The sequence below is a fragment of the Macaca thibetana genome, chromosome 9 (assembly GCF_024542745.1).
Source record: "Macaca thibetana thibetana isolate TM-01 chromosome 9, ASM2454274v1, whole genome shotgun sequence".
Taxonomy (NCBI): Eukaryota; Metazoa; Chordata; class Mammalia; order Primates; family Cercopithecidae; genus Macaca; species Macaca thibetana.
The window spans coordinates 10,360,665-10,374,579 of NC_065586.1; positions in this window are offsets into that span (position 1 = coordinate 10,360,665).

The following is a 13,915-nucleotide window of genomic DNA, read 5'->3' on the forward strand; positions in this document are numbered from 1 at the left end:
GATGCTAATGCATTCATACCTGGAGAATTTTTATATTTGAAGTAAAATCAGTGAATCATATGCTAGATATTTTGATTGTATGCATATAGATATTTTATGTCTAGATGTTTTATAGATATAGCTATAAATATATTTTGATTGTGTCATTGCATGACACCTCTTAGGATGTAACCACATATATGGCAGAACTTCCTCCCCTGGAAAAATACTGGGAAAAGCACGAAGACTTGTGATCTGCTATTGATTACTAAAATGACTGGAGTGTCTTTCTCTGCCCGGAGAAATTGTGAAAATAGGAGACCAGTGGGCAGAACGGAGAGGAAACTCTTAGAAATGGAAATGACAAAAGACACAAGTCTTCCTTCTCTATACAAATAAAGGAACAAAGAAGATATTTAGACAAAAGGAATGATTAATTCACACTGCCCACTGTGGAAGCCAAATGACCTATGAGAAAAATGAGCCCCTTAACCATAGAGTTCAAGGTAGATGAAATCACTGTACGCCAAAAATTTGTAGAGCTCTGTGTATGTGTGATTATGTGCTGTGATTCTTAATACAGGCTAAGAAGTGGCTGGATAATAAAACATATGCTCCATCCTAAAAATCACCCTTTAGGATTGCACATAGAAAAATGCAATGAAATAGTATTCAGCCTTAAAAGAGGAGATGCTGCCATTTGCCACAATGCGGATGAACTTGGAGGACATTATGCTAAGTGAAGTAAGCCAGACATAGGGGGAAAAAGTACTGCGTGATCTCATTTGTATGCAGAATCTAAAGCAAGTTGAATAAATAGAAACAGTAGAATTGTGGATACTGGGAAGGAGGGGAAGGAAATGAGATGTAGGTCAAAGGGTACAAATCTGCAGTTGTGAGAATGAATAAATCTAGAGATTCAACCCAAAACATGAAGACTATAGTTGATAATATTGTATATTGAAAATTTGCTATGATTGTAGGTTCTCTTATCACAAAAGGTAACTACAGAAGGTGATGGATTGGGTTATTTGACTTCCATAATTTCACTCTGAATATATCAAAATATATTGTATACCTTAAATATATAAAATAAATAAATTTTTAGAATAATACTCTTTAAATAGCAAGGTGAAAAATCAATAAAGAATTTTAGCTGGGTACTGAGGTACATGCCTGTTATTCAAACAACCTTGGGAGACTGAGGCAGGAAGATTGTTTCAGCCCAGTGTTTTGAGCCTGGACCACATATGAATTAAAATATGTATGTAATAATACAAATCAAATTTTCATAAATCATCCAAAGAACTCTAGTTTTACAAGTTTTCATCCTAAAAATTTGTAAATTTTGTCCAAGAATATGAAACATAATTTCACCTATAACAAAAAGATATAGTAAGAGATAAAATGTAAATACCTGTGATTAAATCACTTAATCTTCAAGACAATCTCTCATCCATTTCTGGATCCAATCATATTTTCAAAATCTATGTTAAATAGTGAAACAAAATTAAGGATGTTATCACACTGTTATCTAAGTAATAGTAGCAATCAGAAACAGATGTAATGGAAGTTAGAGTTAATAGTATAGTATATACATTATAAATCTAATTTTGGTGTTTAAAATTTCAGTTATATACACATGGTAAAAACTTCAGTCTTTAAAAGGGGGGGGGTTCTCAATTAAAAGTTTATTTAATTTCTACTCTGACTTTTCAGTTATCCTCTCTACAGGCAATTAAATTTATCATTCTAGCGGTATTTTTTATATACCAGAATGTATGTAATCATATCCACCTTTTGAATTTCATACGAATGGTGGCATACTCTTCATACTGGCTATTCTGTGAATGCCTCTCGCTCTTAACGGTATGCCTCATAAAACATTCAATATAAAGACACATAGGTATTGTTTATTCCTCTGTCTTCTTGACACACAAAGAAAATATGGAAAACGTCCTGGCATAAGGAAAACGAAAATCAGAAGTTCATCAAGTTGTTTAAACCTGATGAACTTTCAGAAACTGAATATTCCTGTGTATCTACCACATAAATCAAGAACCAGAACATCACAGCAACTCAGCCACCCTCTTGGGGTTTCCTCCAGTCACCACTCACAAGGGGTGATTGCCACTGTGACTTCAAATACCTTCCCTGAAGTTTGTATGTGTTAAAACTCTATAGAATTGGCCGGGCGCGGTGGCTTACGCCTGTAATCCCAGCACTTTGGGAGGCCGAGGCGGGCGGATCACAAGGTCAGGAGATCGAGACCATCCTGGCAAACACGGTGAAACCCCGCCTCTACTAAAAATACAAATAATTAGTTGGACGTGGTGGCAGGTGCCTGTAGTCCCAGCTCTGAGGCAGGAGAATGGCGTGAACCCAGGAGGCGGAGCTTGCAGTGAGCCGAGATCGTGCCACTGCACTCCAGCCTGGGCGACAGAGCATGACTCTGTCTCCAAAAATAAAAATAAATAAAAGAAAACTATACAATTAATAGTGTATCCATTAGGTACTGCCACAATAATGCTGCATAATAAGTCATGCCAAAATTGAGTGGCTTAGGAAAATAATTATTCCTACTTATGCTCAGTATGGGGCTGCATTTCAGATTTAAGGTATTTTTGTTCATTTTTTTTATCATGATAGCATAGGTTATACCAGGGTTCAACAACATAGTATGATCAAAACAGGCAGTGGGCCATATTTTGCCAGCCTCTGTGTATATTAAAGTTGTACATGACCCCAAAATCTTGGTAGTTTAACACAACTAAAGTTTTACTTCTTGCTCACATGGGCATGACCAACACAGGTTATTTGGGGGCAGGAATAGACACACATCAACACTTTGATAATCACCATGGCAATGGGATGCAAATGTAGATGCTAACATGCTGGCTAACAGTTACCACCAAGAAGTGATGCATGTGACTTTGCCATTTTACTGGTGAAAGCATGTCAAATACACTTAGCCTCATTTTGAAAAGGGCAGGGAAATGGAATCCTTTTCTGTGCCTAGATGGAGAGGAGATCTAGAATATTGGTGAACGTACTCATAACTATAGCTGATGCTGTGTCTGGATGCTATGTGGTCAGGTACCCTGAGAAGCCTCCACACTGCATGTCTGCTAATGTAATAGATCATCACGGATTTGTGGTATACAATTATTGATATGGTTACTATAATTGATACAGTAAATTATTGTTAAAATTCATGGGCAAAGGGGACCAAAGCCATATGTTTTTACATGGGAACAGTAGCAGTTCACATGTACTGTCTTTCCTCTAGGCTGTGTCAGTTCTCCTGTTCTTTGTCACAACATATTCTATAAAGACTTAGGTCATCTTGTCATTCTGAAAACTACCATGCTTGGCCACCATGTTAATCATATATTAACGATTGCTCTGGTGAGCAGAAAGTGGCAAGTATTCTTGATCCCTGAAAAGGTACATAACATGCCAGAGGGCACTACATACTCTACAAAATTAAAATTCAGGCACCTGCCACTTTCTTACTGTTCACAAGATTTCATCAATCTGGAGCATGCTGTGGTATTCTATCTAAGGAGAAGGGTTAGTTATTGAACCATACATTCTTTATCACCAAGAGAAACAAGGCCACAGGCTTAGTAGTTTTCTCTGTATTTTGGTGGTAGCATAAACCATTTTTGCACAAAGTGCTCTGATCATTTATGAAGTGACTCAGAGGCTGCCAGTTTTAAATGCATAGAATGAGAGAGAACTTTGTCACAGGTCCAGACTATATGACCTGGCAGATCCAATGGGGCTAGAGGGATCTGTGGTGGATAATGTACTAATATAAAGCCTCTGGTCATCCCCAGTAAATGAGTCACTGCATAGAACACAAGAGTTCTGAAGCAAGTTACTGTCTGGTGTTTGAAAAGCAACTTCTGGCACACTACCCAGCCCTAGCAGACAGAGAGTGCTAACCACTGGAACTACCTAATGAGTTGAGTATTGTCAGACTCACCAAGTTACGAAGTTGGACAGGTGCAGTCACAATCCATCATACAATGTGAGTTTTACATTCAGAATTTGTCCTGAGCATTTCCAGATGGCCCTCAAAATTACAAGAACAGAAGCCTCAGATCTCCATATTGCCAACATTTTTTGTGTTGATGGGTGTCCCACCCACAAGCAGAGCCTTCTTAGCCATTCTCTAAAGCTGCCTAACAATGAACCAAAAAGAAAATAAAAGTCTTCCTCCAGAAGTAGGTTAGCTCAACATGTTGGCAAAGACAGAATTGGTCTGATACTGTTACTACAGGCCTGCTCAGAAATGACCTCAAAGAACAATGAGAAGAAAATCAATTTGTAGAGCCACAGGCAGTAGACATACTCGGTCATGTTTTTTGTAGGGAGAGAAAAATAACCTAAGATAAGAAGATGTATGCATTTCTTGGCAGTAGCAATGATTTGCTTTACTGATTAATAAGGGCCTAGTAGTACCCACACTGAAAGATTGGAAATGAAGAGGAGGAAAATAGAGGGAAGACCTAAGAGTGTAGGCATAATCAATACGTATCAGTAAAGGAAGCCTTCAACAGCTAAGTAGACAGGATGCATTTAGGGGCAAATAGCAGGCAGACTCGATCCTGTCTTCCACAGTGGCCCCATAAATGGAGTAGTTATGATGAGAGAAGTGGTGGTTATGAATAAGCCAGGTACCCTCGGTTTCTTCATGCCAAGACTCAGCTACCCATTCCTGCTCCTGAATGTTCAGCCCTGTCAGTAGCAGAGCCCAAACTTGAGGTCTCAATACATAACATTATGCAAAGAGGACAGTCAGTCACCTCATGGAAAATCTAATACATCCAGTGTCTTCGATCCTGTAGGGGCAGCGATTCATTCATGCCAGAACTAACACTCAGGATATGAATCTGCCTTACTGCACCCTGTTCCCCTGCAAGCACCACCTCAAATGAATGACAGAATGCTCAATTTACTGACAGAAAATGCCACAGAACATAACTTTGAATTAAATGACCCATTTTACTGCACACTTGCAATGACAATGGATGCCAGATTTCAAGGATGGATCTGTTTTTAAGAGTTCTGTTTTGTTCCACTGATCAATTTCTTTATCCTTTGGCCAATCACACACTACCCTTTGCTTAATAATCGGTTTTGACACCTGGCAGAGCAACTCGTGCACATAAACACCTTGTGTTCTTGGAATGTTTTTGGCAAATTTTGGTCTAGTATATTCCGTATAAGAATGAGAATCAACTTACAAAGTCTTTTTGGAATTTTATTGACAAATCATTGAATCTATAAATATGTTTGAGTAAGAAATATTTATAGTATGAGCCTTAAATTCATGAACATGATAACTATTTTTAGTTACATCATTTTTTAAAGCTTTCAACAAAATTAGCTGGTTTTCTCCAGTCTTGTTTTGCACAAATTTTGTTAGAGTTTTCTTGTAATTTTATTGTCATTGTAAATGGCATACATATTTTTGCAACTTTTGTTTCTCATTTGTTCATGTAAAGAAATAGAATTTTATGTGTCAATCCCATAACCAGCTAATTTCCATTCTTATTCACAATAATTAATAACAGCTGAGATTGGCTTCAAGCTTCTCCTGGTCTTGTGGGATTAGGGTATTTCTATTTTTTTACCATATTCTGGAAAATGCAAAATAATGGGAATCCTTTCCTTCGAAGTTACATAGAATTTGCTGACAAAATCATTTGGGATGGTATATTTTTTGTGATAATTTTAACACTAATTTTATTTCTATGGTTATTAGGCTACACAAGCTTGCTATTTCTTCTACAGCATTCTATCATAATATTTTTCTAAGAATTTGTTTGGTCCAAGGTTTCTGACTTACTGTCTTCAAGTCATTTATGGGATTCTCCAATAATATGTTAAATCTCTTCTCTTCTAATGATGTCCCCTCGTGTTGCTAATATTTTTCATTTACGAGAGGGGTGTGTGTGTGTTTGTTTTTGTCTTTTTTTTTTTTTACTTTTTCTTGTTGTTGAGACGGAGTTTTGCTATTGTTGCCCAGGCTGGAGTACAGTGGTGCGAACTCATCTCACCACAACCTCTGCGTCCCAGGTTCAAGCGATTCTCCTGCCTCAGCCTCCTGAGTAGCTGGGATTACAGGAATGAGCCACCACACCCGGCTAATTTTGTATTTTTAGTAGAGACAGGGTGTCTTCACAGTTTGAGACCAGGCTGGTCTCAAACTCCTGACCACAGGTGATCTGCTCTCCTCAGCCTCCCAAAGCACTGGGATTACAAGTGTGAGCCACCACGCTTGGCCTGTTTTTCTACTTTTTAAGAAAACTATTAATTTTTTAGTATATCTGTGGTATCTTTATTTTCTGTTTCATCGGTTTCTAACTTTTATTGCCTTTTTCTACTTCTTTTGGTTGACTAACCTATAAACATTCATGACTCTAAATTTTTCTCAATTTATGTGCCACTATCAATACTTTACACTGTCTTGATTTATTTCATTTTTACTCAATTCTAATTGTAATTCACTCAACTATGTTTTTATGATTTTTTGCTAAAATAATAATTATATGTACATTGAATTTACAAGAATAGTAAATATGTGGAAATCATTAATCTTGAAGTAATAAAATATTTTCTCAATACAATAAAGAAAAACATAAAGGAAACACATTTGAGTACATTAAACCTTTAAGCTTCTTAATGAAAAACTTGTTTATATTAAAACTTGAAATGAATTAAAACTTGAATTCCTATTTACATATTGAAGTTCTACATCTTTAATACATGAAAACTCTTATGAGTCAAAAATAACATAAACATGCTAATAGAAAATTGTGTAAAACCTCAAAAACTCACACACAAGTATGCATCATTTGTATGAAAGAAACCCACATTATTTATATCTGAAGTTCAAAATTAAAATAATCTACATTCACTATATTTTATCTATTCAAATTGATAAAGCCTTCTTAAAATATTGAAAATTATATTTTAAGTGTAAGTTTAATTTTTCAGGAAGTAAACTCAATAATATACATAATAAATATCAAACCTTGAAAATTATATAATTTCTAAATCAGTAATTCCTCCTTATAAATTTTACTTTTGAGACAAATAATAGCAAGTAGCAAAGACTTTATTGGCAAAAATATCTATTAATATATTTAAAAGGATTATGGTGTATATACTTATGTCTAATCATTATTTAAAACAATAACAGATAAGAATTCTCCACGCTCGGGCTCGAGGTCCTCTTTGAATAATTTCATCATTCGTTCACTGTGAGCATGGGTTGAACCCCACAGTAGTTCTCTTCATTTTTGATGTAAACTTTGGTGCCTGTTTTATAAGTTGCATACAAGTTTGTAAAGCTGTAAGTTCCCAGTGAATAGAATATTTTTATTGTCTAATGATTCTCTTTACCCTCAATATATTTTTTATCTTAAACTATATTTCTGTATAAACATGGCTACCTAATCTTTATTTTGGTTTGCATTTATCTCTTTTTCCATTCAATTTTGCCGTGTTTTACATTTAGCATTTCCAGTGGTGCAGGGCTGTAACTTTTGAAATTCCCTTGAGAAATATTTTACCAGTAACTTCTTTCACATTTATTGAAATTATTGTCATTTTGGAATTCCTTTCATTATATCTCTTTTAAGTTTATCTTTGTTCTGCCTTTCAAGGAAGAATAAGATATTGGTTCCAAAATGGATTTTGTAACCAAACTGCCTAAGTTTGAATCTGCCACTAAGTAGAGTAGTTTTTGACATTTTGTGTCCCACTTTCCTTCTCTATAAAATGAAGGTAATAGTGAAGCCATGAAGCTGTGGGAAGGATTCAAGTCATTGTATGTATGAGGCGATTAACCTGTAGGGGGTTGTGAGAATCACTATATGAATGTCCCTAACAACTACAATTCTTTCTCTTTTATTATCTTTTCATTTTATCTGTTTTATTTTTAATATTTTTCTCTCTCCTGATTTGATATTTAAGCTTCTTCTTTTCTGTTAGTGACTACTCTTGAAATTTTTCCGTAAACGTGTAACCTCACAAGGGTGGGAATCATAGGACAGCTTTTCTAGAAAACAAGACCCAAAGAAGACTTTAACTCAGATCATCTTTCCCCTGCCGTACATGCTATTGTTGTCTAACATTTCAGTTCTGTTTTTCAATGAAAATTTCACAAATTAGACATAACATTTTACAGAGGCAAAATTTAAATGTACATACTTGTTTAGTACATCCTTTGTGTTTTTGTGTTAATACTCCATTTTCTTCCAGCTTACATTGTTGTATTTAGTATATATGTAGTTATTTCAATTGTCCTTCTTTTGTAGGTGTTCTGATTTCTCTGGTTTTTTTTCACTTCTATTGTAAACTTTACATACAAAATATAAAATGATGTGCATAGACTTCAGTATGAAGTTCAATGAGTGCTGACAAATACACACAGCCATGTAACAAGCAGCCCCAGTGCTTCTTTCTCCCCTGAAAGTTTCCTTTTTCACTTTGGCATGGTTCAGTCTCCTCACCCCAACTCTCCTTACCATTGCTCTAATCTCTATTAACTTAGATTAGTTTCGCCTGTTACAGAGCATCATACTAACACAAATAAGCTCTATGTTATATTTTGTATCTGGCTCCTTTCATTAAATATAATACCTATAAAAATATCTCTGCTCTTGCATATATCATCAGTTTGATTATTTTTACTGCTACATACTTACTCCATTGTATGAGTCACCAAATTTTTTATTCATCTACTTGTTAACATATTCTTATTTCTAGTCCTTGGCTATTGTGGATACGCTAGTTATGAGTATCAACTATGATTATTTGGGTAATATGTGTTTTCATTTCTCTTGAGTAAATTCCTGGGAGTTGAATTGAGGAGAAATAGGGTAGATATCTTTGTTTATAAGAAAACTTAATGCTGTCCAATTTTTTTCTTATAAAGATCATGCCAGTCTTTATTACAGTCAACATGGTGTCATTACAGATAGCTTCATAACGTTAATTTAGGGAAGTGTCCTCTGCTATTTTGAAAACGGTTTGTGTGAAAATGGACATGATTCATTTGTTAGGATGCACCAGTGTATCTGTCTGGGCTTTTGTTTGCAGGAAGTTGTATTATCACAAATCTGTTTAATAAGTAAATAGTTTTCTGGTATTCTATATCTTCTGGTGTTGATTTTGGTAAACTGGGTTTTTAAGAAATGTGTATTTTCATTTAATTTGTTGCCATCATTGACTTGTAGATAATATTTCCTTATTCTTACATGACAAGAGGATATGTAGTCATGTAGCCTCTTTTTTTTTTTCCTGACAATGTAATTTTTTCCTTTTTTTGCTCATTAGTCTTGAAATGTATTAACACTCATTTTATTGCCCAGAATATGGTATATCTGGGACAATTTCATATGCACTTGGGAAGAAAATGTGTTTTCTGCAGTTGCTGGGTATAATGTTCTGAGATCAGGTTTTCTATATCCTTATTGATTTCTTGTCTCCTTTTTCAATTCGTTTCTGAGAGAAGAGTCAAAATCTACAACTCCAAGTTGGAATTTCTTCTATTTCTCTCTTTAGTTCTGCCAGTTTTGCTCATATTTTTCAAGACAGTTATTAGCCACAGACACGTTGAAGATTGTTACATTTCTCTGTTGATTTTGCTCTTTTAGCATGAAATGTTCTTTTTCATCTCTAATGCTTCTTATCTTGAAATCCACTTAGTCTGGTATACATTTATCCTTTTATGACTTCCATGTGCTTAATGTATACATGGTGTACTTTTGTCATGCTTTTACTTTAAATCTAGTTGTGTCTTTATATTTTATTTTTGTTTTCCTCTAACAGTTTTATTTTTTGATATATAATTAATGTACATATTTTGGGATATACAAGATAATTTGGTACATGTATATACTATGTAAAGACTGAGTTTGGATATTTAGGAATCCATCACTGTCAGTATTTACCTTTTCTTTATACTAGGAACATTTGAATTATTCTTTTACGGTTACTTTGAAATGTACAATAGATGAATGTTAACGATAGTCACCTTGCTGATTTATCAAACGCTAGGTCTTCCTCTTTCTAACTATTTGTGTCTATGAATAAACCCCTCTTCAACCTCCTTCCCCATTACCCTTCCCAGCCTCTGGTGACCACCAGTCTACTCTTTATTTTCATGAAATGAAATCCCCTCTTTTAACTCCCATATATGAGTGAGAACATGCAATATCTGTGCTTGGCTTATTTCGCTTAATGTAATGACCTCTGTTTCCATCCATGTTGCTGCAGATGACAGGATTTTATTTGTTGTATCTGAATAATATTTCATTGTATATACAGATACCACATTTTCTTTATCCATTCATCCATTAATGGTCACTTAGGTTGATTCTATATATTGTGAATAGTGCTGCAATAAATCTTGGAGTACAGATAGCTCTCCAACACATTGAGTTATTTTCTGTTTGTCTGTCTATCTGTCTGTCTGCCTATACACCTATACATACACACACAGTAGTGGAATTTCTGGATCATATGGTAGTATCTTCATATTTTAAAGTGAATCTCTGTGGATTGCCTTTTGTTGGGTCTTACTTTAATACACAGTCTGATAATCTGCATTTCAATTGGAGTGTTTGGTGCATTTACATTTGTTGCAGTTACTGATATATTTGGGTTTATGTATACCATATTTGTACTTGTTTTCTATCCTATCTCTTGTCATATTGTTTATCTTTTTCAGTCTTCTTTTTGGATTAAATAAATAGGTATTTCTCTTCTTGCCTATTCTCATGTCTAGGGAATAAGCAAGAATGCTGGTTATTGTGAATGATCAATTGTTGTTAAGTCTGGATTAATGTCTATTTTGGAGGGTTGAATTTTGTTTTAATGGGATGCAAATTTGCTAGCATCTCTACCGTATTTTGTTGAGGCTTTGTTTTAGGTTTCCTTAAGGAAGGTTACATAACTTTCAGATACGGTTTTTGCTCCTAAGGTGTGACCTTGCTAGTATATCAGCTGAATGCCCAGGTATAAACTTAACAACGCCCTTCCATTCTAACTGGGCCACAATACTACATCTACCACAGCTATGCAATAGCAGCTCCACTCTGAACCTGGCACTTTGTGCTAGGCAATGCAGAATCCCACCTTGGCCTTAAGGACTTTTGAGGAACACAAACACATACTTAGGAGTCCCTCTCTCCATTATGATCTCCTTTCCGGTAATCTGTCATGCAAAGTTCAACTGTTTCAGTAGCCTCGAACTCTCTGTCTCCTCATTAGCGACTCCGTAAAGCTCTGCTTTAGCTTTGCTTCCCTCTGCTGCCTTTCAGGACCTCTCCCTGGAGAGCTATGGTGAGTATGGGGTCATTTCATGTGTTTCCCCTCTCTCAGGGATGAGAGTTCTCAGCTGCTTATGATCCAAGGCTTGTACACGGTTGATTAGTATTTTTTCACCTGGTTTAATTGTTCACGTCAGGAAGGTAAGTCCCACACTACATTACTGGGTCATGGCTAGAAGAAGAATCTTGCTTTCCTTTTTTTTGTCTTCATTATGTTTCATTGTAAAATTATTTTTGTTGATTAGCTTTAAAGTATGCTATGCTTCCTAAAGCTGTGGCTTCATATTTCTTATCAAGAAATAGCTGAAAACCTTTTACATACTATTCCCCCAAATATTATATTTTGTAAAGGATGCTTACTGTACAGTTCAAGCAATAAATTTTAGATGTAGACTCCATGAGTTCTAATGTATAATAATGGCAAGATCTCGGCTCACTGCAACCTCTGCCTCCCAGATTTAAGCGATTCTCCTGCCTCAAGCTCCTGAGTAGCTGAGATTACAGGCGCCCACCACCACACTGGGCTAATTTTTGTATTTTTAGTAGAGTTGGGGTTTTGCCATGTTGACCAGGCTGGTCTCGAGCTCCTGACCTCAGATGATCCGCCTGCCTTGGCCTCCCAAAGTTCTGCGACTACAGGTGTGAGCCACCACGCCCAGCCATGTTTGATTATCTTTCAGGCTAAAATTGTGATCACCTTGAGCTTTGATATAAGAAATTGGGTCTTTTTATGACCAAAATCAGACCCATTGTATATAAAATATAAATGTTTGTGCCAAACATTGTTTAACAAACCATTCTGGTACCTCTCTGTGAAAAGGTAGATAAATTCCTCTGTAATTTCTCATGTCAAAGAGCTGTAATTCTCCTAAACAAGTGGTTTGTTTTCATCTTCTAGATATTTTGATGCATGCGGCTAATGATATTTTCTATTTCATATTGTTTGGGAAGCTTTAGAAGCAAAGCTTAGCTTACTTCTATCAAGGGTATTCGACATTAGAGTATCATGTTGTATATTAATTTAATTCCTGCTTGTCTTCTGCTTTTATATTCTTATTTTTCCCTCTTCCCCCAAAATTATATTTTCTGTTGTCAAATCATATTTCCCTACACACTACCCTAAATCCTTTTGCCACCAAGCAAGGTAAAAATATTTTCAGGGTAATATGTTATTGAAATAATCTCACCACTTCAATCTATTTTAAATGCTGCTGGAAGGTTTGTCTTTCAACAATATGAATAATGATGTCGTGCTTCTGCTTAAAATACCTTAGTGGCCTCCTACTGCTTCTAGAGCGAAACACAGACTCCTCAGGAAGCTGCACATGAGTCTTCATGGTACTTTTCTGAGTGCAGAATTGAAAAGTTAATTTAAACACATCAAGTACACATTTTGACTAAACCACTTGGAAAATGAAACAATTTTTTGTGATAATATACTGGTTTACCTTTTCATCAAAATTCTAGAGTGAAGCATTTTCTTTTCTTTTTAGTAGAGAAGGGGTTTCACTATGTTAGCCAGGATGGTCTCGATCTCCTGACCTCATGATCCGCCCATCTCGGCCTCCCAAAGTACTGAGATTACAGGCATGTGCCACCGTGCCCGGCTGCCTGAGTGAAGTATTTTCACAATCACAAGCTTGCAAAAAGTTAGTTTTGTTTCTATTTTGTTTCTGTTTTTCCCACAGTAGTGTATATTGAACTCTAGCAAAAAATGGTAATGTTAGAAAGTTTATGTAATGTAGAAAATGGAAGGAGAACAGAAGGGGGCCTAGCAGGATATTCTATCAACTGTTGAACCTTTGTCTAAATAAACTGTGCAACAAACTGGTATATAGCCCCTGAATGGATAATAAAATTAACTCAGTGCCCAGGAAAACTGTACCCGCAATTCCCATATTTGAAGTGGCTTTAGGATAAATGGAAGTGGTACATTGTTTCAGAAAAATATTGGAAGATTATTTTCAGGATTCAAATATAATCTCTCCCCACCTATCATCTCCTCTTGACTTTCTTTCTAGATCTAAAAGAGAGAAATTCAATAAATTCTGGTAAGTGCAGAAAATCATGATTTAGGACCAAAAAAACTGCCCTAAAAAGGACTTTCTCACCAATGGCATAAAAAGAAGTTCTGAGTTTTGGAATGAAATGCTACTTCTTTGCTAAAATGCCAGAATAGCAAGTCATTTAATTCTGCGTTACTAACAATATCAGAAAACAGAAGCTATGTCAATGAGCATTTTGCAGAGCATATGTGGGCTAGGAGGGCTATACTTCCTTATAAATCATTTCATAAAGATTCAAATTTGAGAAAACTCAGAAGCACCTACTAAAAGTAAAGTCCTGAAATGAGGACAGAATATTACCAGTTCAGACTGGTATTGATATTTACGTAGGTCGCCATTCGAAGTGATGACATGCATGTACATGTGTCTGATTCCTGGAAAGTTTAAAGTACATCATAGTGTCATGTATATTGTTTTACTTAGTGATCCAGCAAGCATTTCCTCAGCCTATTTATTAGGTATGCCATTAAATCTCCTTTAAAATTATATGCATACATAGTCCCTGCCAAGTTGAAT